The 25,700-nt window shown below is 36.5% G+C and overlaps 1 protein-coding gene across 5 annotated transcripts in view; it reads left to right on the top strand.

Moving 5' to 3' along the window:
- The window catches only part of FCHSD2 (FCH and double SH3 domains 2), a 295,916-nt gene that overhangs the window by 110,605 nt on the left and 159,611 nt on the right, over window positions 1-25,700 (top strand). The window contains exon 1 of one of the 5 annotated variants that reach the window (XM_032853166.1): window positions 17,473-17,476. The exons of the other annotated variants lie outside the window; for them this stretch is intronic. The gene's annotated coding sequence lies outside the window, so the exon portion shown is untranslated. Of the gene's footprint in view, window positions 1-17,472; window positions 17,477-25,700 lie in introns of those variants that run through there. 5 annotated transcript variants of the gene reach the window in all.

Below are 25,700 nucleotides of genomic sequence, written 5' to 3' on the forward strand. Positions count from 1 at the left end.
TTTGCCTTCATGTGTTGCTATAACAGTTTTCACCTGATTAAATGGATTTACAGATGATGTTTTCTAATTTAAATTAAGCTATCTGACAGGCTGGACAAATAACTTTAAAATAACCACTGTGAAAAATAACTCATTGAGGATAATTTTAATAATGCGAACATTAGATAAGAGCAGAGATGACATTTCTTTTAAAGGTGTTCATCAGCTTAATAATAAGGTGAAAACTATGATAGCCCAAACAGACCTGAAGAAAGTAAGCCAAAAATAACTTATAATTACATAGAAGACTATTTAATAATGGATATATTACCACTTTCATAATGAGGAACTTTACCCTAAACTTCTGTCTTAAAATAGTAGTCATTGATACCTATGAACCAATCACATTGGAAGAACACTAGAAAAATTAGTTATTGCTCATTTATGTCCTTCTTTTAAAGTTGTGTTTTTGTTATGTTTTATAATCTATATAATATATAAATGCAAAATATCTCAGTATGATTTATTACTAAATATACATATTTTAGGGGGATGTTCTCAATTTTTTTTAAACTGATGTGTTACATATTTTAAAAAATTGGGGGATCCCTATTCTAAACTGTATTAGTACATTTTCAAAGCTCTTATGCCAATTAAAAAAGTAAGTTATCTCAGTTTTGTACCCTTCCTCCTTTACAATTTATCTAGATACTCATTATCTTCTCTTCCTTGTTTGAAAGGGGTTCATCTTTCTAACCAAACTTTCATCTGTATAATCATAGCCCGATCTATTTCCAGTTATGTCAGCCTAATTTTTATAGCTCTTACCCATTTTCTCCTGATTTTTTAAAAAAGATTTTATTTATTTATTTGACAGAGAGAGATACAGTGAGAAAGGGAATACAAGCAGGGGCAGAGGGAGAGGAAGAAGCCTACTTTTCTGCTGAACAGGGAGGCTGATGTGGGACTCCATCCCAGGACTCTGGGTTATGACCTGAGCCAAAGGCAGAAGCTTAATGACTGAGCCACCCAGGTGCACCCCCGCCCCCCTTTTAAAGCATTTTCTCCTGATTTTCAATCCCTCTTTTCTCCACTGGGTTCTTCTTTCAGCCTGTAAGTTTTTCTTCCATTTGTAAATTAACAAAGAAAACCTTCCTTTTAACATCCCTCTTATCAAACTTCTATATTCCTTTTATGTATTTTTCTATTGAAGATTTATACCCACTGAGATTTTTTGAAAGCTGAGACCATATGAGAATCATCTCTATTCTTTCCAGTACCCAGTATTAACATGGCCTGGGGTGAATCTTTTCTAAATAAGTATTTATTGAATGATTAACACTTATTTCATAGGTATAGCACAAGTTGGGCACAAAGGCATAGCCCTTACTCTGTAGATAGTTAAGCTCTGTTAAGAAGCTAAGACCTATTCAAGAGGAATCTGAAGATCACCAGGTTGAACAGATTGCTTCTTCCTAGAGCTTTTTTTCTTTTTTTCATAAATCTTACCCTAAAATAACATTTTATCATGGAAAGAGTGAAATTCTAGATTTTTTAAAGATTGTATTTATTTGAGAGGGAGAGAGAGAGAGAATGAGTAATGGGGGAGGGACACAGGGGGAAGGGAAGCTGGATCCCCAGTGAGCAGAGAACCAGATGCGAGGTTTAATCCCAGGACCCTGAGATCAAACTTGATCATGACCTGAGATGGAGGCAGCCACTTAACTGACTGAGCTACCCAGGTGGCCCAAAATTGTGCATTTTTAAAAAGCAAAGTATTAATTTCTTCATGTACTGTGAATCTCCGTTCTTGAGCAGAAAAATGGTTTCATTTCAAAATAAGATAGAATAGGAGCACCTGACTGGCTCTGTTGGAGTAGCAGATGACTCTTGGTGTTGGGGTTATGAGTTCGAGCCCCATGTTGGGTATAGAGATGACGTACATACATACACTTAAAAAAATAAGGTTGAATAATAGTTGAATATTTGGTCTTATTTAATGAACTAAGCTAAATCAAATGAGCTAGTCTTTGAGGAAAAGATAGGATTTGTAGTAGGGGGTATTATTACACTTGAAAGTGATTGTAGATAAAAATAAGCAGTGTTTCTGGAATTACTATGGAGATTTACATGATACTGGAAAGAAATAGGAAGATAAGCTAAGTTGATATCATTTGATAGAAGGTTGTAAACACTAGGCCAGGGTCTTTAAAGAAGCCAAGCCAAAACAAAACAATGTTCTAGAAAACAGTGTTCTAGAAAAAGAACATTGAAATGAGAGTCATATAATTATTTATATTGGATTATTGGCCCTGTTACTTAGTGAGAAATTTTGAATAACTTCCCAGTATTCTTCATCTGAATTCAGCTAGATAAATTTAAGTTCCCTTTTAGAATCAGTCATCAAAATTTCTTAGTGAAAGATGGTATTGTATTTAATATTTCAGCTGGAAAACTATTTTTACATCTACCAGAAGACGTGTGTGGAAAAGCTCAACTTGATGAATCTTTTTGTTACAATAATCCCCCTTTTTGGCAAGGCTGTTTCATATAAAAATAACATATATTCCTACTCTTCAATGTAGAGTTGGTTAGGGATTTGGATACAAAAGTATGTATTCTGAATATCCTAGAGAATTGTCCTCTTCTTTTCCTAAAGTCATCTACTATGCTCTGTGTATATCAAGTTTGTTAGCTTTTGTAGAGTTACAAGGAAATTAGGACTTACATATTCCAAAACTGAATATCTAACTGACAAAGTAAGATACACTTAAAAAGTTACAAAATACATACTATTAGTAGGGCTCTGTGTGATTTGTATGATTAACTGTCACATGTATGACATGATCATTAAGGGCCCTAAGTTTGTAGAAAGACATGAGAAATGGGATTGGCATATCTAGAGAAAGCAGGAATATTGAGTGGATATAGAGAAAGGGACATTCTTTATCAGTGGAAGGCTGGTATCCAAAATGTAAAGGTGAAAAATAATTGTGAATGAACACCATATGCCTGGAGGAAGACTTCGTGTGTGGTAGAAATCATGATTACCATTTATCATGTACTTACTGTATGTCAGACATTGGTCTGATCATTAGGTTCCTAATCATCATGGGTCTAATCATTATATCCATTTTACAAAGTGTCATAATTTGTAAATTAGATAGATTTAGGTAGATTGGGGCTTTGGAACCAGATTTGTTTGACTCCAAAGACCATGTGTAACACTGTGTAATATTGTACTAGAATAATGACGATGAAACCTGCTTGCTTGTTGTGGCTTTATGTTTCTATGCTTTCTTTATTGTGTCCTTCCTTGAACACATTTCAAAATTATCTTGGCTCTAATACTTTATGATTTGGATTGTGTTACTTTCTATCTTTTTAAACCTGCCCAATAGTCAGCTCTATTAAGAAGCTACTTCCTGTAATGAGCACTGGGTATTATATGCAACTGATGAATCACTAAAATCTACCCCTGAAACTAATAACACAGTATATATTAACTAAATTGAATTTAAATACAGAATTTTTTTTAAAAGGTGCATTCAAAAAAAAAAAAAAGAAGAAGAAGAAAAAGAAGAAGAAAGAGGAAAATAAAAGAAGCCTGGAAATAAGAAGTTCCTTGTTTTGATCCCATTTCTGCTACTGGCTCCCTTTAAGTACTGGCCAGCCTGATCTACTCTTAGTCTTTAGTTTCTTCACCTAAAAGTAAAAAGTTTGTTTAAATATTTTACCATTCTCATTTTAACAACAACATTAATAAGATAAGTGAACATTTCAGCAGTGTTCAGTATGTAAAATAGCATCTGGCAGGTACGGAGTAAATGCTCAGTAAATATTTACTGAATGAATGTAGCATTGAGCACTTAACGTATGTCGTGCATTGGGCCCAGTGCTTTATAAGCACTGACTCATTTAATTATGTCAACAACACTTTGAAGTAGTTACCATTACTACCTTTAGTTTTGAGATAAGGAAATGCAAAATAAAGACAAGTAACTTGCCAAGGAAGGTCCATGAGTCAAACCCAAGCTTGTATATCTGTGCTCTTAACCAGTGTACTGACTCAGTACTGGTTGCACATCAGAATCAACTGTGACGTTTGTTATGTTAAACTATCAATATCTTAGCCCCACTTCTAGAGTCTCTAATTCTACAGGTGATGCTTACTCTGTAGTACCCTGAATGGTCTGTGGAGTGACTGACTGGCTGGCTGTCACTTTTCTTTGGCATATGTTCAGTTTTGGGTTTTGTTTGTTTGTTTGTTTTAACTGGGGAGAGAAACAGTTCTATATGAAAAATCTACTTATGTAGCCCTAAGCTATGTAATACACTCAATTACAAATTTTCTGTAATACACTCAATTACGATTTTTCAGTTTCCTCAGTGAATTGATCATGAACCAATATTAGATATTAAAGGTAAATATTAATTACATAGTAGATGAATTTTTAATTTTGGTCTATATGATCTTAAAAAAAAATTCCAGAAAAGTTAATATACCAAATACCAAAAATGTCGATCCAATATTTTAAAATATTTGTAGTCTTTATTTTTTAGTATAGTCGACACACAATGTTACATTAGTTTCAGGTGTACAATGTAATGATTGAACAATTCTGTGCATTATGCTATGCTCCCCATGAGTGTAGTTACCGTCTCTTTACAATACAGTACTATTACATATACCATTGACTATGTTTCCTATGCTGTATATTTCATTCCTGTGTCTTATTCATTCTATAACTGGAAGTGTGTATCTGCCACTCCCCTTCACCTTTTTTGCCCATCCCCCAATCCACATCCTCTCTGGGAACCAGCAGTTTGTTCTCTATATTTATAGGTCTGATTCTTTTTGTTTGTTCATTTGTATTTTTTTTTAAGATTTTATTTATTTGACAGAGAGAGATCACAAGTAGGCAGAGAGGCAGGCGGGCGGTGGGGGGAGGACAAGCAGGCTCCCTGCTGAGCAGAGAACCTGATGCGGGGCTCTATCCCAGGACCCTGAGATCATGACCTGAGCTGAAGGCAGAGGCTTAACCCACTGAGCCACCCAGGTGCCCCTCATTTGTGTTTTAGATTAAACATATAAATGGAATCATATGATATTTGTCTTTCTCTAACTTGATTTCACTTAGTATAATACCCTCTAGGTCCACTCCTGTTGCCACAAATGGCAAAAAAATATATAAAAAATAAAAATCTCATCCTTTCTTCTGGCTGCATAATATTCCATTGGGTATATACACAGCACATTTTCATTTGTCTATTGATGGACCCTTCGGCTGCTTCTGTACCTTGGCTATTTTAAATAATGCTGCAGTAAAAATAGGGGTACATATATCTTTTCAAGTTAGTGTTTTGTTTTCTTTGGGTAAATATCCAGTGGTGGAATTATTGGATCATATGGTATTTCTATTTTTAATTTTTTTAGGAACTGCCACACTTTTCTGGAGTGGCTATACCATTTACATTCCCACCAACATTGCACAACATCCTTGCCAACACTTGTTATTTCTTGTCGTTTTGATTTTAGCCATTCTGACAGGTATAAGGTGATATCTCATTGCGTGTGTGTTTTGATTTGCGTTTTCCAGACAATTAGGGATGCTGAGCATCTTTTCTGGCATTCGTTGTCTATCTATATGTCTTTGGAAAAATGTCTGTTTAGGTAGAGTGACCTATTTAATTTGCTTTAACAGTTGTCGTGGTGCTTTGTACCCAGAGGGCTTTCAGTTAAGTTATTGATTTACATATTGACTATTTTTGTTGTTTTGATTTTTAATTCTTTTATAATTTATTCTCTTTTGCTATCTAGAAGTTCTCTGTCACAACTTACCTGATACTCAATAAATGAAATAGCCTATAAGAAGTTCTTGAGTACAGCCTTTGCCATGTCTTAGTTGTGAGTACCCTCAGAGAAGTCACCAAACTAACAAGGTTTGGTAGGTTTTGCCTTCCAATTAAAAACTAGCATGTTTTAATGGTATGGCTGTGAGGTTAAATATGATGAACAATGTGTATGATAAAGAATCATTCAGTAATGTTGTTTCAGGAAGTTTTATTTATCATGTAACCATTGCACATAGAAATATTGGAAATTCAAGAGACAATTTAAATATTATTACCAAGTAGATAGACTTAAAAAAACAAAGTTGTTTTGGGTGCACCTGGCTAGCTTAGTTGGTGAGGCATATGACTCTTCATCTTTAGGTTGTAAGTTCAAGCCCCAAGTTGGGTGTAGAGATTACTTAAAAGTAAAATCTTAAAAAAGAAAAGAGTTGCTTTTTTTCTAATAAGTTTTCTTGAATTTGAGCAATGTAAGTGTATGCAGTATCAAAAGAGTTGATACTTTTTTTTTCCTACTGAGTAGTTAAATTTGCGGAGGACTGGTATATTATGTTTTATTGATGTGGTTCCTCACTTGAGATATTTTCAGGAGAATGGAACTTTGATCTTTATTTTATTATTACAAGCTCAGCCTCTGGTAACTGATTTTAACATTAGTAACAGTTTCTGGTGAGTAATCATTTATGTTGTACTTTTTGACAGCTTCTGTGGGAAGTAGTAATGTTTACATCTTTGCATGTTACCACAGTTGAATTAGACAACCTACTTGAGAGTTTCTAGGTTCATGTTTTGAAATAGTTATAAGCACTTGTCTTAAAAAGCTTTTTTAAAAAATTCAGCTTTAACATATCTGTAAATGTAGTTAAGGAAAACAACTCTTTTTTAAAAATTTTTTTTTGCTAATATCAAAACTATTTCTTAAATTTCCATTATTTCTATGTGTAATGGACACATGATAAATTTCTTTAACACCAATATTGTTTGTTTCATAATTTTAGAATTGTTTCCACTAAAACCTGCCTCCTAAACATCTCTCAAGGCTTTACCTCCTGTGTCTATCATCTTTGTTTTAAATCTGATCATGTCACCTCTGCTTAAAATGGTGGCTTCCTATAGTACAGACTTCTAACTTCCTGTGTAACTTGGCCCTTGCTTACTGCTTTATTCAGCCTTGCCTTAAAGCCATTCTCTCTTTTGAAGTCTCATTACTATCCATACTTCCATACTTCCATACTGAAGTTCTACTTCCTTGAAAGTGCTATGTTTCTGTTTGACTACCACTTCTCTTTCCAAGCTCTTTTTAGACTTCAAGTTTCATATGTATGATCTCTCTGCTTTATGTTCCCAGTTTCCTTTTGAAACACCTGTACCAAGGGTGATTTCTTGAGTTTTTCCTTCTTTATTTTGTTTTATTTTTTTCCAGTTATAAAAGTAACGAACATTTGCCCTAAAAATACTGAACAATTCAGTGGTACAAGGAATGGAAGCTAAAAGCTGATACTTTTCAATCCCATTTCCAACTTCATATTGTATTCTAGACCATATGTGCTTACATATATTGTTTTTTCAACAAAAATAGGATGACATTATTCATAGTTCTCTGCCACTTGCATTTTCATTAAACTTTCACTAAGTATTTGAGATCATCCATATAGAACTTTTTTTAAAAAAAAAGATTTTATTTTATTTATTTGACAGAGATCACAAGTAGGCGGAGAGGCAGGCAGAGAGAGAGAGGGGGAAGCAGGCACCCCACCAAGCGGAGAGCCCGATGTAGGGCTCGATCCCAGGACTCTGAGATCATGACCTGAGCTGAAGGCAGAGGCTTTAACCTTTTTAAAAAATATTTATTTATTTGACAGAGAGACACACACACAGTGAGAAAGGGAACACAAGCAGGGGGAGTGGGAGATGGAGAAGCAGGCTTCCCACTGAACAGGCAGCCTGATTCGGGGCTCAATCTCAGGACCCTGGGATCATGACCTGAGCTGAAGGCAGGGACTTAATGACTCAGCCACCTAGGTGCCCCAGAATATTTTTAATAATTGCATAACAGTGCAGGGTATTGATTACTATAATTTAATTAACCAGTTTCTTCTTAATGAATATTAACTCATTTAATTCATCTCTGGCAGAATATTAGCACTACAAGGGCATTGGTGTTATCTGTAATGTTTGCTCTTGTCTCCTTAGCATCTAACACAGTGCCTGCTAAATAATGAATATGCTTGCAGAAAATGCTGTTGTGCCAGCTCTTGCCTGATATGTGTTGGTTACCTATGCTACGTAAGTTCCTAAAATTGTGCAAAATAGAATAAAGTGAGGGCTAGTCTTAGAAGACATGGGTAGGAGTTCTGGGTGTAGGCAGTATTGCTTTCTAGGTGTCTAAGTCATTTAACTTTTTTGTGAAATCTGTTATTGGTCAGACTCTAATAAAATATATACTACATTCAGTTTTAGTAAAGATCAAATAACATAGAGATAAAAATACTTTGTAAAAGTAACACCTCATATGAATGTTAATACTATTTTTTTTCTTTCTTCATTATGTGGATTGATTTGTATCTCTGGTAAGATTTCTAAATAGATTAAAGGATTTACCACTGACTTTAAAAGATTAAGGTCATCAGGATGATGCTTAGCCAATGGAGCACTTTATGAAAGAGACATAAATAAGATTAGGCCATGATTATTTTTCAGAAATGTTTTCCCCCCCTACTAGGACAAAGTAGAACACTAGTACCTTAACACTTCATAACATCTTCCAGTTGTCCTGCTTCATGTTACTTCTAATTGAGAGATGTGTAAGAGACTTTATAAAGCCAGGAAACTGTGACATTCTTAAATGTTACTTTATGTTTAGGGCTCTGGAGACATGTATAACCCTTCCTTTTGCTTTTCCTGTTTGGTGTAAAAACCATACATTCACTTGTTTGGATATATTTATGTATGCTAAATTGAGTTTAGTAAGTTGTATTTACAAGTGTTACTTGTTTCATTGACAGTAATCTCTATTGAATCAGCTCTTAGAGGTCAGGACAGGACCTTTTCTTATACCTACCCTTAGAATCTGTTGCAGTACTTTGCAGAAGTGTAAATTGTCTAACAATTATCTTGTCTTTTGCCAAGATATTCATTGTGATCACACACACACCCATGACATTATAAATCCTAAAACCAAGCTACCAAAATGACAGCTTAGTGTGTGTGTGTGTGTGTGTGTGTGTGTGTTAAATTATGTGTTGCTATCCTTGATTGGAGGAGGCAACTACGTTGTGAGAGATTTTAGTTAGTGCCATACATGAAGTTGGGTGAAAAACTAAACTGATTCTTTATAGGAAGAAAATCTCAGACTCTTTCCTTAGTTTGTGTGCAGTATTACTAGATTAAAAAATTTTTTTACAATTACTTTTAATTGTGTTAAAATACATGTAACAGAAAACTTACCATCTCAACTGTTTTTAAATGTACAGTGGAGTAGTGTTAAGTATATTCACATTGTTGCACAATCAGTCTCCAGAACTTTTTTATCTTGTGAATAAGCACCATGAAACAAGTACCCATTCCCCGTTCTTACCAGCCCCTGGAACCCATCATTACACTTTCTTTCAGTATGAATTTGGTCTCATGCTAGTGGAATCTCACAAGATATGTCTTTTGGTGACTGGGTTATTTCACTTATCACAGTGTCCTCAAGGTTTATTCAAGTAGTAGCTTGTGGCAGAATTTCCTTCCTTTTTAAGACTGAAGAATATTCCATTGTATCTGTGTGCCCCATTTTGTTTATCCTTTGATGGACATTTGCATTGCTTGCACCCTTTGGCTATTGTAAATAATGCTGCTACGAATATAGGTATCTAAATATCTATTTGAGCCCTGCCTTCAATTCTTTTGAATATATACACAGAATTAGAATTGCTGGATCATATGGTAATTCTGTGTTTAATTTCTTTTATTAAAAGATTGATTTATTTTAAGAGAGAGAGAGTGCAAATGAGTGTGTGTGGTGAGGGGCAGAGGGAGAGAGAGAATCTCCAACAGACTCCCGCTGAGTGGAGAGCCTGATGCAGGGCTTGATCTCACAACCCTGAGATCATGACCTGAGCTGACATTGAGTGTTGGACGCTTGACAGACTGAGCCGCCCAGGAACCCCCTCTATGTTTAATTTCTTAAGGAATCTCTGTTTTCCATAGTGGCTATACCATTTTACATTCTCACTAACAGTGCACAAGAGTTCTAATTTCTCTACATCCTTGCAAACACTTATTTTCTGCTTTGTTTTGTTACTTTGATAGTAACCAAGTAGCTTTTAGATTTTTAATGTATGATCAACATTAAGCAAGAAATTTGTAAATGTACTTAGTCAATCTTGATTACAGTTTCTTCCCCCTTCCCATATCTGATTAGTTCCAGGTTGTCACTTCTGTTTTGGAGCACCTATTACTAGTTAGTTCTTTTCTCTTTCTACTGCTGAGACCAAATAGAATAGCTTCCTAATTAGATCACTCTCATCTCTTTCCCTTTATAATGAATCTTCCACATTAGCACCATGGTGATCCTTCTGAAATAAAGATCAAATTATGGCTCTCTCCTTTAAATGTCAATGGGTAATTTAATATTTATTGAATGTTTATTAAAAGTAACTATACCAGGGGTGCTTGGGTGGCACACACAGTCCTGGGATCGAGTCCCGCATCCAGCTTCCTACTTTGTGGAGAGCCTGCTTCTCTCTTCTCCCTCTGCTTGCTTCTCTCTTTCCCTCTGCTTACTTCTCTCTCTCCCTCTGTATGCCACTCCCCCTGCTTGTGCTTTCCATCTCTGTGTCAAATAAATAAATAAAATCTTTTTAAAAACATAACTTTACCTAAATTTTACATGTCCTATAAGGTATGAATTTACTTCTATTTTAAAGATAAGGAAAATAGGGGTGACTGGGTTAAGTGGGTTAAGCCTCTGCCTTCGGCTCAGGTCATGATCTCAGGGTTCTGGGATTGAGCCCCGCATTGGGCTTTCTGCTCGGTAGGTAGCCTGCTTCCCCCCTCTTTCTCTGCCTGCCTCTCTGCCTATTTGTGATCTCTCTCTCACTCTATCAAATAAAGAAATGAAATCTTAAAAAAAAATAAGGAAAATAACTGTTAGAGAAGATATATAACTTGTTAAGCATTGACTACTAGAAAGTAATGGGACCAGGATTTAAACCTAGCATTATCTGACTCCCTGTTCCTTCCTTCTTTTATGCTTGACATATTTGTTCATGCATATCCTTTCCTCTCTCTTTGGTCACTGGGAAATCCTTTATACTTATTCCTTCAAAGCCCAGCTGAAATGATCATTTTTACTGTGAAACTTATCCTAGTTGTCCTTGTCTGCTCTCTCAGATCTGTTCAGCACTTTTTGCTGTTATCCCATAGTACTTCATATATAACTGTAATATACCCTTTTCTTGATAAAGGACATTCTAAAACAAGACAACATGTTACTTTGGACAAAGGTTTATTGAATTAAATTTGCAAAAAATTTTTTCTTTGCATTAAGAATAAGAAATTATATGTAGAATAGGATGTCATACATTATCCATATTTTAAGGAAACACTGTAGTGACTGAAACTTTCAAAACAGCTAAATTACAAAACAATGATTTGCATAAAAATTTCTCATTTTTGAAGAGTTTAGTCAGAGGTCTATGGTTATTCGCAAAATTTAGATTTTATGTGATTTTCACCATCAGTATTAAACACACCTAGGCATAATTTCATAGTTAATCCATTATTAGAATTAACCTTCAAAGTTTAGATTTTTTTTCACTGATCTGATTCCTAAAGCCTAAAGACCTTAACCTTAGTTAATGAGAACTTGATGTTAAAAATAATAGATTCTAAATTAAGAACTTCTCTATGAAAGGCACTGTTAAGAAAATGAAATGATAAACCAGGGCCCGGAAGACAATATTTGCAAAACATGTATCTGATTTGAATCCAGATTATACAAAGAAATCTGAAAACTCAATAATAAGTAAACAAATGATCCAATTAAAAGGTAGGCAAAAGACCTACACAGACACCTCCACAAGATAGGCAGATAGCAAATAAGCATATGAAAGTTGCTAAGCATCATTTGTCATTAGGGAATTGCCGATGAGATACCACTGCACACGCTTTTTGAATGACTAAAATCCAAACACTGAAAACACCCAAGGTTGGCTTAGGATGTGTAGCAACAGGAACTTTGAAAATTCATGTTCGTAGAAATGCAAAATGGTGCAGCCACTTTTGGAAGTTAAATATAGTCTATAATACAGTGAAGCAATTGGACACCTTGGTATTTGACCAAATGTGTTCAAAACTTAAGATCACACAAAAACCTGTACATGAATGTCTGTAGCAGCTTTGTTCATAATTGGTCAAACCTAGGAGCAATCAAGATGTTCTTCAATAGGTGAGTGGATTAATGAACAGTGGTGTATCCAGAAAATAGAATAATATTCAGTGATAAAAGAAACTGAACCATTAAGCCACTAAAAGAGTTGGAACCTTAAATGAATATTGTCAGGTAAACAAAGCCAACCATAAAAGGGCTGCAGTACTGTATGATTCCAAATATATGACATTCTTGAAAAGGTAAAACAATAGAGACAGCAGAATGATTACTGTTTGCCAGGGGTTGGGAGGGAGGGGAATGAAGGGGGGGATGAACAGGTAGAGCACAAGGGTGATTCAGTGTTTATTATGAGAATGCAGTGGTGGGTATGTGACATTGTGGATTTGGCAAAACCTATAAAACTATGCAACACAAATAGTGAATCCTAATGTAAACTATGAATTTTAATATATCAGTGTTTTTTTTATCACTTGTAATAAATATATCTCACTAATGCAAGATGTTAATATTTGGGTCATCTATGCAATTGGAGTATATGGGAACCTCTTACTTTCTGCTCAGTTTCTCAGTAACCTAAAAGTGCTCTAAAAAATAAACTCTGCTAATTTAAAAATGTATATATATAATTGTTCACCAAAATGGGAAATGATTCAGTTCAGCAGTTATTTACTGAGCAAAGACTGACCTGTGTTAGTTTTTACAGCCCTGTTTTTAAAGAACTTTTAGACAAACCTTATCCAAAATGTATAGTGTATGTTTACAACAGAATGGACTGAATAGTCAGAAAGTGTTTTAAGTTTTGAAATAAGACCTGCATTTGATCCCAGGCTTAACTAGTTGGGTGATTTTATAAAAATTACTTAGGCTTTTAAGATTTCTGTTGTGTCTACTGCATAAGGCAGTGGTTTTAAATGTTAATTAATAAATGTGAAGCATCTGGCACACAGTAAGCACTCAAATACTAGTCCTGATAGTTATGTGTTCTCCATCTCACAAGGCAAATGAAGAATAGCTTTTACTAGCATTTATGTTCAGTCACATTTGGGCCATTTCTTCTAGATTTTCCCCCTCTAATTTGAGATCACTAAGGGTCAAGTACATGAAGTTATTATTTGCTTGCTGGTTTGATATGTTCCAGTTTCTGGTCTGAAGGAGGAACTGCTTTTACAGCTGTCTTTGAGATCAAAGTAGGCTGTTCAATTGTGTTGACTAATAGAACACTTTTCTTCTTGTTTAAAAACAATAGCAACCAATTTGTTCCCCAGCCCAGTAAAAACCTTCATGTCAGATAGGCATACAAATAGGTATCTGCTAATCCAAGCCTTAAAATAAGCTTTCATAAAAATTGAAAAACTTATAACTTAACAATGTTTAGTGACTCTGTTGATGTCAGTAAACCAAAATTACGTATATTTTGCTCTAAAAATCTATAAGCTATAATTTATGTTTTTCCAATTGATAATGTTTTAAATATTGCAAAATAAACTCCTTCAGATTTGTTTTTTGCCAACATATATTCATCTTTATTGGAAGATGACTGTAATATACAGTGAAAAATATTACTTTTTTACTAATAGCTTCCAGAAATTTGGAAAGAAAAATTTACAAAATGTGAGGGAAAGAAAAAACATTCATAAAAGTATAGCCATCATTTCTTAGTTAAGCAGTCTACTGAAAATGGTAAGTGAGGGGCGCCTGGGTGGCTCAGTGGGTTATTCCTCTGCCTTTGGCTCAGGTCATGGTCTCAGGGTCCTGATCAAGCCCCACATGGGGCTCTCTGCTTAGCAGGGAGCCTCCTTCCCCCTCTGCCTCTGCCTGCCTCTCTGCCTATTTGTGATCTGTCAAATAAATAAAATTTTTTTAAAAATGGTAAGTGAAATAAAAACTATTGAAATATTAAAGGTAAGCTAAGTTAGTGCCTTTTAGTCTATAGGATTTTCTCTTGGTTAAAGTTTGTGTATAAATTGCTTTGGAAATAAATAGAGGAACTCTATAGAAAAAACAAGACTGGAGGGAAGAAAATGGTTGAAGTGAACATGAAAATGATTAAATAACTGGCATTTAATATTTAACATTGGGTAGATTTGGGCTTGTGCCTCTTAAAGGGAAGATACCTTTTATTAAGCATACTTTCAAGTTATCTGCTTTTATTGGCAATAGCATTATATGAACTCGACATTTAATATGTCCACTCTGTTTAAGTTGAACAGGATTTATGCATATACTTTCTCTTATGAAATTGTCATGACAGCAACATTCAGTGGAGAACTAAGTATACTTCAGGTATATGACTTTTATATCTCTTATAGATACTAAAGGCAACATTATGAGTTTTGTTTAAACACAGTAAATTAACTTAAGGTGATAAATCCCATTGTTATTAGAACTGTAGCTTTCCAAGGAAACATCTTTTTAAGTGTGTTTTTATGATTCTATTTTAAGTGCTGTGATAGTAATGATGCTTTTAGTCTAAATTGAGTGAAAGAAGGACATTGGAGGATTTTTTTTTTTTTTTTTTTTTTGAGAGAGAGATAGAGTGCTTCCTCAAGCACAGGGGAGAGCAGAGGGAGAGGGAGAGAGAAAATCTCAAGCAGGCTCCATGCCCAGTGTGGAGCCCTATTTAGGGCTTGATCTCATGACCCTGAGATATGACCTGAGCTGAAATCAAGAGTTGGACACTTAACCAACTGAGCCACCCAGGCACCCTCCCTCACCCCACATCTCTGTCTTCTGATTGAAGAGTTTAATCTGCCTACATTTAAAGTAATTACTGATAAGTAGGTACTTACTTTTGTGGTTACACTGAACATTCTAAAGTTAAAACACTCTAATTTGAATTTATGCCAGCTTAACTTAAGAAACATACAAAAACATTGCTCCTTTACAGCTCTGTCCCCACTTTTTTCATTTATCGGTATCATAAAATTATATCTTTTTGCATTGTGTCTAAAAACATAAACCAAAAAATTTTTGAATGTTAGTCTCTTAAATTATGTAAAATCAAAATTATAGTAATGCTAGCTTTTAAAGACTAACCATTTTTTGTTTTTTAAGATTTTTATTTTTTAAAGATTTTTCAAATTTGAGAGATCCTGTGAGAGAACAAGAGAGAGCACAAGTGGAGGGAGAGAGAAAAGCAGGCTCCCCACTGAGCAGGGAATCCAACACACAGCTTGATCCAAGGACCCCGGAATCATGACCTTAGCTGAAGGCAGAAGCTTAAGTGTCTCAGCCACCTATGTTTCCCAAGACTAGTAATTCTTTATTTTTATTTTTTATTTTTTTCCAAGACTAGTAATTTTTTAAAAGATATTAGTCTATAGAAAGTCTATAGAAAACAAAAAGATTTATAGAACGCTGTTACGCTAATACTAGCTTTTATAATTGCCCATAAACTTACCTTTAGTGAGATCTTTATTTCTTCTTATAGCTTCAAGCTATTGTCTAGTGTCCTTTTTCTCTCACCCTGCAGGATTCTTCGAACATTACTTGCAGAGTAGGTCTAATGTTCACATCTACCTCAGCTTTTGTTTACCTGGTAATGTCTTGATTTCTTCCTCACTTTTAAAGACAGCTTTACTTGATATAATTGTCTTGGTTGACAGGTTTTTTCCCCGTTTAACACTTTGAAAATATGAATCTCCTATCTTCTGCCTTCCAGATTTCCCTTGAGAAAGCTGTTGAAAATCTTATTGAAGATTCTTTTGTATGTAGTGATTTGCTTCTTGCTGCTTTTGAGATTCTCTCTTTGCTTTTAGCTGTTGGCAGTTTGATTATAATGTGTCTGAGTGTGGGTCTCTGAGTTCGTCCTATTTGGAATTTGTTTCATCCTATTTGGAATTTGAGTTTCTTGACTGTTTGTATTCATGTCTTTTGTCAAATCTGGGAAGCTTTTGGCCATTATTTCTTCATATAATCTCTCTGTCCCTTTTTCTCTCTTTTCTTCTTCTAGGACTCCCACAGTATTTATGTTGGTCCACTTGAATGGTGTCCTAAAAGTTTCTTAGGCTCTGACGTTTCTTCAATAGGGGATAGGTATGCAACAATGGCTGCCCACCTCTGTGTCAGTGCCTCTGTGTCTCCACCTCCATGATCAGAAGCAACAATCAGTAATCAGAGTACAGATCCCTGACATTTGGAGGACAGGGCCCTTTTTGTCCATCTATCTTCTGCAGCCTGTTTCAGGAATAAGTATATGGCTGCCTGCCCACTGGGCTGGGAGGTAAGAGGTAGTTACTACTGAACTAAGTGCAGAAATTGGCTGAAATTTATTTCATTTAATGTTCAAGCTATCCCCTAGAAGTTGTAACCCTTGAAAAGACATCTTAGTTCCAGACATACAAATGGCCAATAGACACATGAAAAAATGCTTGATGTCACTCGGCATCAGGGAGATACAAATCAAAACTACAGTGAGATACCATCTCCGTGAGATACCACCTCACACCCATCAGAATAGCTAAAATTAACAAGTCAGGAAAAGACAGATGTTGGTCAGAGTGTGGAGAAAGGGGAGCCCTCCTGCACTGGTGGTGGGAATGCAAACCAGTGCAGCCACTCTGAAAAACAGTATGGGGGTTCCTCAAAATAGAGAATAGAGCTACCCTATGACCCAGCAATTGCACTGCTGGGTATTTACCCCAAAGATACAAATGTAGTAGTCTGAAGGGGCACCTGCACCCCAGTGTTTATAGCAGCAATGTTCACAATAGCCAGACTATGGAAAGAGGCCAGATGTCCCATCGACAGATGAATGGATAAAGAAGATGTGGTTTATATATATAATGGGGTATTATGCAGCCATCAAAAAGAAAGTAATCTTGCCATTTGCAACAGCGTGGATGGAACTAGAGGGTATTGTGCTAAGCTAAATAATTTAATCAGAGAAAGCCAGTTAATATGATTTCACTTGTGGAATTTAAGAAACAAAACAGGAGTATAGAAAAAGGGAGGGAAAAATAACACAAGGATGAAATCAGAGAGGGAGACAAACCAAAAGAGACTCTAACCATAGGAAACAAACTGAGAGCTGCTGGAGGGAAGGAGGCGGGGGATGGGGTAGCTGGGTGATGGGCATTAAGGAGGACACATGATGTAACGAGCACTGGGTGTTATATACAACTGATGAATTACTGAACCCTACCTCTGAAACTAATAATACACTGAATGTTAATTAATAGAATGCAAATGAAATTAAATTTAATTTAAAAAAAGAAAAGACTTCAGAGTTCCAGAATAGTTATATGAGACAGATTCTGCCATTGAGTCTGTTGTCTGGGTTGGAAGACAGATTTCTGCTGTATTCCACCATCTTCCCAGAATCCTATCTTGCAATAGTCTTCTAAGTGGGAATATAACTCAGAAACTGCAAGCTGGAAGACATGCATAGGATGAAGTATATGGGAAGGAGTGTGGGGCTTCTTTGCCCTCTCTGGGTACATCAGTTTCCTAGTACCTTCATACCAGAAGCTCTCCAAACCCTGTAATGTTGAAATTTTTTTGGAGGCTTTATCACATAGGCATTATTGATTATTTGTTCCATTTCCAGCCCCTTTCTCCTCTCTGGGGAATGGGAACTGAGCCAGAAAATTCCAAGAACATGGCTTGGTTTTTCTGGTAACCAGCCCCCTACCAGGAGGCCACGTAGAGTCACGTGACTGTAACAAAAGACACTGCTATCACTCCAGAAATTCCGAGTTTTATGAGCTCGGTGTCAGGAGGCAGGAACAGAGACTAACCTATATGTGTGTGTGTGTGTATATATATATATATATATACACATATACATCTGTGTGTGTGTGTGTGTGTGTGTATTAAATTTTTAAAAAATTAAAAAAATTTTTTTTAATTTTGCTAATGTGTAACTCCTTGATTTGGCTTTTAAAAGAAGCTTTTTTTTAAATTTTATTTTTTAATAAACATATATTTTTTTCCCCAGGGGTACAGGTCTGTGAATCGCCAGGGTTACACACTTCACAGCACTCACCATAGCACATACCCTCCCCAATGTCCATAACCCCACCCCCCCAACCCCCCTCCCCCCAGCAACCCTCAGTTTGTTTTGTGAGATTGAGTCACTTATGGTTTATCTCCCTCCCAATCCCATCTTGCTTCATTTACTCTTCTCCTACCCCCTTAACCCCCCATGTTGCATCTCCTCTCCCTCATATCAGGGAGATCATATGATAGTTGTCTTTCTCCGATTGACTTATTTCGCTAAGCATGATACCCTCTAGTTCCATCCACGTCGTCGCAAATGGCAAGATTTCATTTCTTTTGATGGCTGCATAGTATTCCATTGTGTATATATACCACATCTTCTTTATCCATTCGTCTGTTGATGGACATCTAGGTTCTTTCCATAGTTTGGCTATTGTAGACATTGCTGCTATAAACATTCGGGTGCACGTGCCCCTTCGGATCACTACGTTTGTATCTTTAAGGTAAATACCCAGCAGTGCAATTGCGGGGTCAGAGGGTAGTTCTATTTTCAACATTTTGAGGAACCTCCATGCTGTTTTCCAGAGTGGTTGCACCAGCTTGCATTCCCACCAACAGTGTAGGAGGGTTCCCCTTTCACCGCATCCTCGCCAGCATCTGTCATTTCCTGACTTGTTTATTTTAGCCATTCTGACTGGTGTGACGTGGTATCTCATTGTGGTTTTGATTTGTATTTCCCTGATGCCGAGTGATATGGAGCACTTTTTCATGTGTGTGTTGGCCATCTGGATGTCTTCTTTGCAGAAATGTCTGTTCATGTCTTCTGCCCATTTCTTGATTGGATTATTTGTTCTTTGGGTGTTGAGTTTGCTAAGTTCTTTATAGATTCTGGACACTAGCCCTTTATCTGATATGTCGTTTGCAAATATCTTCTCCCATTCTGTCAGTTGTCTTTTGGTTTTGTTAACTGTTTCCTTTGCTGTGAAAAAGCTTTTGATCTTGATAAAATCCCAATAGTTCATTTTTGCCCTTGCTTCCCTTGCCTTTGGCGATGTTCCTAGGAAGATGTTGCTGCGGCTGAGGTCGAAGAGGTTGCTGCCTGTGTTCTCCTCAAGGATTTTGATGGATTCCTTTCTCACATTGAGGTCCTTCATCCATTTTGAGTCTATTTTCGTGTGTGGTGTAAGGAAATGATCCAATTTCATTTTTCTGCATGTGGCTATCCAATTTTCCCAACACCATTTATTGAAGAGGCTGTCTTTTTTCCATTGGACATTCTTTCCTGCTTTGTCGAAGATTAGTTGACCATAGAGTTGAGGGTCTATTTCTGGGCTCTCTATTCTGTTCCGTTGATCTATGTGTCTGTTTTTGTGCCAGTACCATGCTGTCTTGATGATGACAGCTTTGTAATAGAGCTTGAAGTCCGGAATTGTGATGCCACCAACTCTGGCTTTCTTTTTCAATATTCCTTTGGCTCTTCGCAGTCTTTTCTGCTTCCATATAAATTTTAGGATTATTTGTTCCATTTCTTTGAAAAAAATGGATGGTACTTTGATAGGAATTGCATTAAATGTGTAGATTGCTTTAGGTAGCATAGACATTTTCACAATATTTATTCTTCCAATCCAGGAGCATGGAACATTTTTCCATTTCTTTGTGTCTTCCTCAATTTCTTTCATGAGTACTTTATAGTTTTCTGTGTATAGATTCTTAGTCTCTTTGGTTAGGTTTATTCCTAGGTATCTTATAGTTTTGGGTGCAATTGTAAATGGGATTGACCCCTTAATTTCTCTTTCTTCTGTCTTGTTGTTGGTGTAGAGAAATGCGACTGATTTCTGTGCATTGATTTTATATCCTGACACTTTACTGAATTCCTGTACAAGTTCTAGCAGTTTTGGAGTGGAGTCTTTTGGGTTTTCCACATATAGTATCATATCATCTGCGAAGAGTGATAGTTTGACTTCTTCTTTGCCGATTTGGATGCCTTTAATTTCTTTTTGTTGTCTGATTGCTGAGGCTAGGACTTCTAGTACTATGTTGAATAGCAGTGGTGATAAAGGACATCCCCGCAGTGTTCCTGACCTTAGAGGAAAAGCTTTCAGTTTTTCTCCATTGAGAATGATATTTGCAATGGGTTTTTCATAGATGGCTTTGATAATATTGAGGTATGTGCCCTCTATCCCTACACTTCGAAGAGTTTTGATCAGGAAGGGATGCTGTACTTTGTCAAATGCTTTTCCAGCATCTATGGAGAGTATCATATGGTTCCTGTTCTTTCTTTTATTAATGTGTTTTATCACATTGATTGATTTGCAGATGTTGAACCAACCTTGCAGCCCTGGAATAAATCCCACTTGGTCGTGGTGAATAATCTTTTTAATATACTGTTGAATCCTATTGGCTAGTATTTTGGTGAGAATTTTTGCATCTGTGTTCATCAAGGATATTGGTCTGTAGTTCTCTTTTTTGATGGGATCCTTGTCTGGTTTTGGGATCAAGGTGATGCTGGCCTCATAAAATGAGTTTGGAAGTTTTCCTCCATTTCTATTTTTTGGAACAGTTTCAGGAGAATAGGAATTAGTTCTTCTTTAAATGTTTGGTAGAATTCCCCCGGGAAGCCATCTGGCCCTGGGCTTTTGTTTGTTTGGAGATTTTCGATGACTGTTTCAATCTCCTTACTGGTTATGGGTCTGTTCAGGCTTTCTATTTCTTCCTGGTTCAGTTGTGGTAGTTTATATGTCTCTAGGAATGCATCCATTTCTTCCAGATTGTCAAATTTGTTGGCATAGAGTTGCTCATAATATGTTCTTATGATTGTCTGTATTTCTTTGGTGTTAGTTGTGATCTCTCCTCTTTCATTCATGATTTTATTGATTTGGGTCCTTTCTCTTTTCTTTTTGATAAGTCTGGCCAGGGGTTTATCAATCTTATTAATTCTTTCAAAGAACCAGCTCCTAGTTTCGTTGATTTGTTCTATTGTTTTTTTTTGGTTTCTATTTCATTGATTTCTGCTCTGATCTTTATGATTTCTCTTCTCCTGCTGGGTTTAGGGTTTCTTTCTTGTTCTTTCTCCAGCTCCTTTAGGTATAGGGTTAGGTTGTGTACCTGAGACCTTTCTTATTTCTTGAGAAAGGCTTGTACCGCTATATATTTTCCTCTCAGGACTGCCTTTGTTGTGTCCCACAGATTTTGAACCGTTGTGTTTTCATTATCATTTGTTTCCATGAATTTTTTCAATTCTTCTTTAATTTCCTGGTTGACCCATTCATTCTTTAGAAGGATGCTGTTTAGTCTCCATGTATTTGGGTTCTTTCCAAATTTCCTCTTGTGATTGAGTTCTAGCTCCAGAGCATTATGGTCTGAAAATATGCAGGGAATGATCCCAATCTTTTGATACCAGTTGAGACCTGATATAGGACCGAGGATGTGATCTATTCTGGAGAATGTTCCATGTGCACTAGAGAAGAATGTGTATTCTGTTGCTTTGGGATGAAATGTTCTGAATATATCTGTGATATCCATCTGGTCCAGTGTGTCATTTAAGGCCTTTATTTCCTTGTTGATCTTTTGCTTGGATGATCTGTCCCTTTCAGTGAGGGGAGTGTTAAAGTCCCCTACTATTATTGTATTATTGTTGATGTGTTTCTTTGATTTTGTTATTAATTGGTTTATATAGTTGGCTGCTCCCACGTTAGGGGCATAGATATTTACAATTGTTAGATCTTCTTGTTGGACAGATCCTTTGAGTATGATATAGTGTCCTTCCTCATCTCTTATTATAGTCTTTGGCTTAAAATCTAATTGATCTGATATAAGGATTGCCACTCCTGCTTTCTTCTGATGTCCATTAGCATGGTAAATTCTTTTCCACCCCCTCACTTTAAATCTGAAGGTGTCTTCGGGTTTCAAATGGGTTTCTTGTAGGCAACATATAGATGGGTTTTGTTTTTTTATCCATTCTGATACCCTGTGTCTTTTGATTGGGGCATTTAGCCCATTAACATTCAGGGTAACTATTGAGAGATATGAATTTAGTGCCATTGTATTGCCTGTAAGGTGACTGTTATTGTATATTGTTTCTGTTCCTTTCTGATCTACTACTTTTAGGCTCTCTCTTTGCTTAGAGGACCCCTTTCAATATTTCCTGTAGAGCTGGCTTGGTGTTTGCAAATTCTTTCAGTTTTTGTTTGTCCTGGAAGCTTTTAATCTCTCCTTCTATTTTCAATGATAGCCTAGCTGGATATAGTATTCTTGGCTGCATGTTTTTCTCGTTTAGTACTCTGAATATATCATGCCGGCTCTTTCTGGCCTGCCAGGTCTCTGTGGATAAGTCTGCTGCCAATCTAATATTTTTACCATTGTATGTTACAGACTTCTTTTCCCGGGCTGCTTTCAGGATTTTCTCTTTGTCACTAAGACTTGTAAATTTTACTATTACGGGACGGGGTGTGGACCTATTCTTATTGATTTTGAGGGGGGTTCGCTGTACCTCCTGGATTTTGATGCTTGTTCCCTTTGCCATATTGGGGAAATTCTCTCCAATAATTCTCTCCAATATACCTTCTGCTCCCCTCTCTCTTTCTTCTTCTTCTGGAATCCCAATTATTCTAATGTTGTTTCGTCTTATGGTGTCACTTATCTCTCGAATTCTGCCCTCGTGGTCCAGTAGCTGTTTGTCCCTCTTTTGCTCAGCTTCTTTATTCTCTGTCATTTGGTCTTCTATATCGCTAATTCTTTTTTCTGCCTCATTTATCCTATCAGTGAGAGCCTCCATTTTTGATTGCAACTCATTAATAGCTTTTTTTATTTCAACTTGATTAGATTTTAGTTCTTTTATTTCTCCAGAAAGGGCTTTTATATCTCCCAAGAGGGTTTCTCTAATATCTTCCATGCCTTTTTCGAGCCCAGCCAGAACCTTGAGAATCGTCATTCTCAACTCTAGATCTGACATATTACCAATGTCTGTATTGATTAGGTCCCTAGCCTTTGGTACTGCCTCTTGTTCTTTTTTTTGTGGTGAATTTTTCTGCCTTGTCATTTTGTCCAGATAAGAGTATATGAAGGAACAAGTAAAATACTAAAAGGGTGGCAACAACCCCAGGAAAATATGCTTTAGCCAAATCAGAAGAGATCCCAAATTGTTGCGGGGTGGGGGGTAAGGGTATAAAAAGAGGTTCAGAAAGAAAAAAAAAAAAGAAACAAAAAAAGAAAACCAATAATGAAAAAATATAAAAAGGAAAAAATATATATATTAGATAAACTAGTTAAAAAACGTTAAAAAAGAAAAGGGTAAAAGTTAAAAAAATTTAGCAGAAAAAGAGAGAAAAAAATTGAAAAAGAAAAAAATATTAAATTAACTGCAAGGCTAAAGAATCATGGGGAGAAAGCCATGAGTTCCGTACTTTGCTTTCTCCTCCTCTGGAATTCCGCTGCTCTCCTTGGTATTGAAACTGCACTCCTCATATGTGAACTTGGTCCTGGCTGGGTTTCTTGTTGATCTTCTGGGGCAGGGGCCTGTTGTAGTGATTCTCAAGTGTCTTTGCCCCAGGCGGAGTTGCACCGCCCTTACCAGGGGCCGGGCTGAGTAATCCGCTCGGGTTTGCTTTCGGGAGCTTTTGTTCCCTGAGCGCTTTCTGTAGAGTTTCGGAGGACGGGAATGAAGATGGCGGCCTCCCAGTCTCCAGTCCGGAGGAGCCGAGAGCCCGGGGCCCCACTGCTCAGTGCGCCCTCAGAGAACAGCGCCCAATTATTCCCGTCACCCTTGACTCCGGCCGCGCTCCGAGCTGACCGAGCTTGCGACCGGTTCAAGGTAACCCCGAGGTGAGAGTCACTCCTCGGCTCTGTCTCTGTAACCGGCTTCCCTGTTCTAATACCTGCAAGCTCTGCGACACTCAGACACCCCGATCCTTCTGTGACCCTGCGGGACCTGAGGCCACACTGACCCCGCGTGGGCTTCACCCCGGTTAAGCCTCTGGAGCGATGTCCCTCAGCGGAACAGACTTTTAAAAGTCCTGATTTTGTGCTCTGTTGCTTCGCCGCTTGCCGGGAGCCGGCCCCTCCCCCCGCGGTCTATCTTCCCGTCGCTTTGGATTCACTTATCCGCCAGTCCTACCTTTCAGAAAGTGGTTGATTTACTGTTTCTAGAATTGCTGTTCTTCTTCTCTTCGATCTCCCATTGGATTTGTAGGTGTTTGCAATCTTTAGATAAGCTATCTAGCTGATCTCCCGCAACCTGAAAGTAGTCTCAGCCTGCTACTTCTCCGCCATCTTGACTCCTCAAAAGAAGCTTTTTTTATCCTTAAGCTTTTTTTTTTTTTGAAAGAAGCTTCTTTTAAAAGCCAAATCAAAGAGTTACACACTAATAAAATATGCATTTAGGATTTATCTAAATCAATAGTTTGTGTAACTGTATGAATGAATAGTCTTTATTACTGAATGGTATTGCATAGTAAGATGTACCATAGTTTGTTTAACCATTCATCTATTGAAGGACATCTTTGTTGCTTCCACTTTCATGAATAAAGCTGCTAGAAACATTTGTGTGCAGGGTTTCATGTGAACATGCATTTTCTTATTGGTTGGCTAAATATATAGGAGTCAGATGGGAAGTCTGTGTTTAACCATTTAAGAAATTTCCAAACTGTCTTTCAAAGAGGATGTACCATTTTGCATTCTTATCAACAGTGAAGGAGTATCCTGTTATTCTGAATCCTTATTAACATTTGATACTGTAGTTTTAAAAATTTTAGCTATTCTAATAGGTATATAATGTATTTTGTAGTTCTAATCTGCATTTCCATAATGACAAGAGATACTTAGCATTTTTCATACACTTCTTTACCATTCTTATATCTTACTGATGAAGTGTCTGTTCAGATCTTTTGTTCATTTTAAAAATTCACTTGGTTTCTTTTTCTTATTGTTGAGTTTTAAATGCTCTTTACATCTTCTGGATACAAGTCATTTACCAGATATATGATTTGCAGATTTTTTTTTTTTTTTTTTAGTCTGCAGCTCATTTATTATTCTCTTAACAGTGTCATTTAAAGACTTCAGATGAAATCTGAAGTTTTTATTTTATCATTTTTTTATCAGTTTATCATTTTTTTCTTTAATATGTCTTGCTTTAGGTGTTATATGTTAAAACTCTTTGCCAAAGATCAAAGAGATTTTCTTTGTGTTCTACATGTTTTATAGTTTTGTACTTTATATTTAGGTCTGTGAACCATTTGAGTTAATTTTTTGTAAGTTGTGAGGTATGTGCTAATGTTCAGGTTTTTGCACATGGTCATCTAGTTGTTCACCATTTGTTGAGATGGTTCTTTCTCCATCTAATTTTCTTTGTACCTTTGGGAAAAATCTGTTTATTTGTGTAGGTCTATTTCTGGGTTCTTTTCTGTTCCATTAATCTATGTGTCCATTCTTTGGCCAGTACCACGCTGTCCTGATTACTGTAACATTATACTTGAGTAGCTTTGAATGTAGGTGATAGGGGTCTTCTGACTTTGTTCTTACTTCTCAGAATTTACTTTACTTCTCAGAACTTACT

The sequence above is a fragment of the Lontra canadensis genome, unplaced genomic scaffold (genome assembly GCF_010015895.1).
Source record: "Lontra canadensis isolate GAN:19392208 unplaced genomic scaffold, GSC_riverotter_1.0 scaffold7, whole genome shotgun sequence".
Lineage (NCBI taxonomy): Eukaryota > Metazoa > Chordata > Mammalia > Carnivora > Mustelidae > Lontra > Lontra canadensis.